Raw genomic sequence first — 3939 nt, 5'->3', positions numbered from 1 at the left:
GAGAGGCTTCTTCTTCCTCCTCCTCGTCTTCGGGGGAGGAGTGTGCTTCGGGGTCGTCGGGCGATGAATCCGACACCACCAGGTGCCGGGAACTCTTTCGAGTTCCCGTGGCCTTCTTCTTGGCCTTCTTCTCCGGCACCACGTGATGTGCCGGGACCAGCAGCTTCGCCAAGCGTGCATCTGCTGGGCCTTCGGGCAAAGGAGCCGGACAGTCAATCCGTCCGGACGTCTTCTTCTAGTCCTGTCAAAGGAGCGGGAGCTTAGATCCCGCGTAGAGTCAAACTATGAAAAACAAGTATCCTATAAAGGGTAAAACAAGCTTACCGCGCTGGCTTAGCGCTTCGCGCAGAATCCGCGATCCTCGATAATGGGAGGGGAAACCTCGGAGCCCTTGAATAGGACCTTCCAGGCGTCCTCGTGCGTTGTGTCAAAGAGCCTGGACAGAGTTTGGTGCTGGGCCAGGTCGAACTCCGACAAGTTAAAAGCCTGTCGTTGACACGGGAGGATACGGTGGAAGAGCATGACCTGGACTAGGTTGACAAGATTAACCTTCTTGTCCACCAGGTTTTGGACGCAGGTTTGGAGTCCAATCACCTCTTTCGAATTACCCCATGAAAGGCCCGTCTCTTTCCAAGAGGTGAGCCTTGTGGGGATGCCAGATCGGAATTCGGGGGCCGCTGCCCATTCAGGGTCACGCGGCTCGGTGATGTAGAACCACCCCAATTGCCACCCTTTGATGGTTTCCACAAAGGAGCCCTCGAGCCATGTAACATTGGGCATCTTTCCCACCATGGGGCCTCCGCACTCCGCTTGCCGGCCGCCCACTACCTTCGGCTTGACATTGAAGGTCTTTAGCCATAAGCCGAAGTGGGGCTTGATGCGAAGGAAGACCTCGCGCACGACGATGAACGCCGAGATGTTGAGGATGAAGTTCGGGGCCAGATCGTGGAAATCCAGGCCGTAGTAGAACATGAGCCCCGGGACAAATGGGTGGAGTGGGAAGCCCAGTCTGCGGAGGAAATGGGGGAGGAACACCACCCTCTCATGGGGCCTGGGGGTGGGGATGAGCTGCCCCTCATCTGGGAGCCGGGGCACAATGTCGTTGGACAAGTGTCCGGCTTTCCTCAAGTTTCTGATGTGCCCCTCCGTGACGGAGGAGGCCATCCACCTGCCTCCCGCTCCGGACATGGCTGGAGAAGGTCGAGGTGGGAAGTGCGGACTTGGACGCTGGAGCTCGAGTGCGCGGAAATGGATAAGCAAAGGAGGAAGAAGGCGTAGATGGAAAGGGTGGATCCTTGTCCCCTTATATGGGCGGACAAAACTATGTATCCCCACCAGCCTGGTAAAACTCGCTTATCTCCCAAGCGCCGTGATTAATGGTACGGTTGGGTTACCCACGCCCATATTGATGAGAATCCCGGAATAAGGGGACACGATCTCTGCTTTGACAAGACGTGCCAAGGAAGCCACCTCGCTAAAAGCGCTGAGGTGGGACAGTAAAACGATTCGAATAAAGGCTTGGCCGTGGCATGATGTCACGCTGCGGCATACGTCAGCAGATTAGATTTGTACAAATATTATTCTCTCTACGGTGGTATGTGGAACTTATTTTGCAGAGCCGGACACTATCCTTGTGTTCAAAATCTTCTATGAAGTATTCGGAGGAGGAACCCGCCTTGCAATGCCGAAGACAATCTGCACGCCGGACTCATCGTCATTGAAGCCTGGTTCAGGGGCTACTGAGGGAGTCCCGGATTAGGGGGTCTCCGGATGACCGGACTATGACCTTTGGCTGGACTCCTGGACTATGAAGATACAAGATTGAAGACTTCGTCCCGTGTCCGGATGGGACTTTCCTTGGCGTGGAAGGCAAGCTTGGCGATACGGATATGTAGATCTCCTCCGATTGTAACCGGCTCTGTGTAACCCTAGCCCTCTCTGGTGTCTATATAAACCAGAGGGTTTTAGTCCGTAGGACGAACAACAATCATACCATAGGCTAGCTTCTAGGGTTTAGCCTCTCTTGTCTCGTGGTAGATCTACTCTTGTACTACCCATATCATCAATATTAATCAAGAAGGAGTAGGGTTTTACCTCCATCGAGAGGGCCCGAACCTGGGTAAAAACATCATGTCCCTTGTCTCCTGTTACCATCCGCCTAGACGCACAGTTCGGGACCCCCTACCCGAGATCCGCCGGTTTTGACACCGACAATATTCATAAAATATGTATGAACCAATATGAGCATCCAGGTTCCGCTATTGATTATTGACCGCAGACGTGTCTCGGTCATGTCTACATAGTTCTTGAACCCGTAGGGTCCGCACGCTTAACATTCTGTGAGGATCGGTATTACGAGTTTATGTATTTTATGAACCGAAGATAGTTTGGAGTCCCGGATATGATCACGGACATGACAAGGAGTCTCGAAATGGTCGAGACATAAAGATCGATATATTGGACGATTATGTTTGGAGTTCGGAAGGGTTCCGGACAAGTTCGAGCAAAAACCGGAGTGCCGGGGGGTTACCGAAACCCCTCGGGGAGAGTAATGGGCCTATTGGGCCCTAGTGGAGAAGAGGAGGGGGGGACAAGGGCAGCCGCGCACCCCCTCCCCCCAGTCCGAATTGGACAAGGAGGGGGGTGGCGCCCCCCTTTCCTTCCCCCCCCCTCTCTCCTTCCCTCTCCTCTCCTACTCCCACTTGGAAGGGGGGAGTCCTACTCCCGGTGGGAGTAGGACTCCTCATGGGGCGCGCCTAGGGAGGCCGGCCCCTCCCCCTCCTCCACTCCTTTATATACGGGGAGGGGCCACCCCTTGGAGACACAACAATTGATCATTGATCTTTTAGCCGTGTGCGGTGCCCCCGTCCACCATAATCCACCTCGGTCATATCGTAGCGGTGCTTAGGCGAAGCCCTGCGTCGGTAACATCATCATCACCGTCGTCACGCCGTTGTGCTGACGAAACTCTCCCGCGAAGCTCTACTGGATCGTGAGTTCGTGGGACGTCACCGAGCTAAACGTGTGCAGATCACGGAGGTGCCGTGCATTCGGTACTTGATCGGTTGGATCGCGAAGACGTTCGACTACATCAACCGTGTCAACTGACGCTTCCGCTTGCGGTCTACGAGGGTACGTGGACAACACTCTCCCCTCTCGTTGCTATGCATCACGATGATCTTGCGTGTGCGTAGATTTTTTTTTTGAAATTACTACGTTCCCCAACAGATCAGTATTATGAGTTTATGTCTTTTGATGTACCGAAGATAGTTCGGTGTCCCGAATGTGATCACGGACATGACGAGGAGTCTTGAAATGGTCGAGACATAAAGATTTATATATTGGATGACTATATTCGTGTTGGGGAACGTAGTAATTTCAAAATATTTCCTACGCACACGCAAGATCATGGTGATGCATAGCAATGAGAGAGGAGAGTGTTGTCTATGTACCCTCGTAGACCGTAAGCGGAAGCGTTATAACAACACATTTGATGTAGTCGTACATTTTCAAGATCGATCAATCTCAGCACTGAAGGTACGACGCCTCCGCGGACTGCACACGTTCAGCTCGGCGACGTCCCATGAACTCACGATCCAGTAGAGCTTCGAGGGAGAGCTTCATCAGCACAATGGCGTGATGACGGTGATGATGATGCTACCGATGCAGGGCTCGCCTAAGCACCACTATGATATTACCGAGGTGGATTATGGTGGAGGGGGGCACCGCACACGGCTAAGAGATCAATGATCAATTCTTGTGTCTATGGGGTGCCCCTCCCCCGTATATAAAGGAGTGGAGGAGGGGGAGGGGCCGGCCCTCTCTATGGCGCGCCCCGGGGAGTCCTACTCCTACAGGGAGTAGGACTCCCCCCCCTTCCAAGAGGAGGAGTAGGAGGGAGGAAGGAGGAGAGAGGGGGAAGGAAAAAAAGGGGGTGTC

This window comes from Triticum dicoccoides, chromosome 4B, assembly GCF_002162155.2.
Source record: "Triticum dicoccoides isolate Atlit2015 ecotype Zavitan chromosome 4B, WEW_v2.0, whole genome shotgun sequence".
In the NCBI taxonomy this organism is placed as follows: Eukaryota; Viridiplantae; Streptophyta; class Magnoliopsida; order Poales; family Poaceae; genus Triticum; species Triticum dicoccoides.
Note: the sequence above shows the minus strand (reverse complement) of the source record.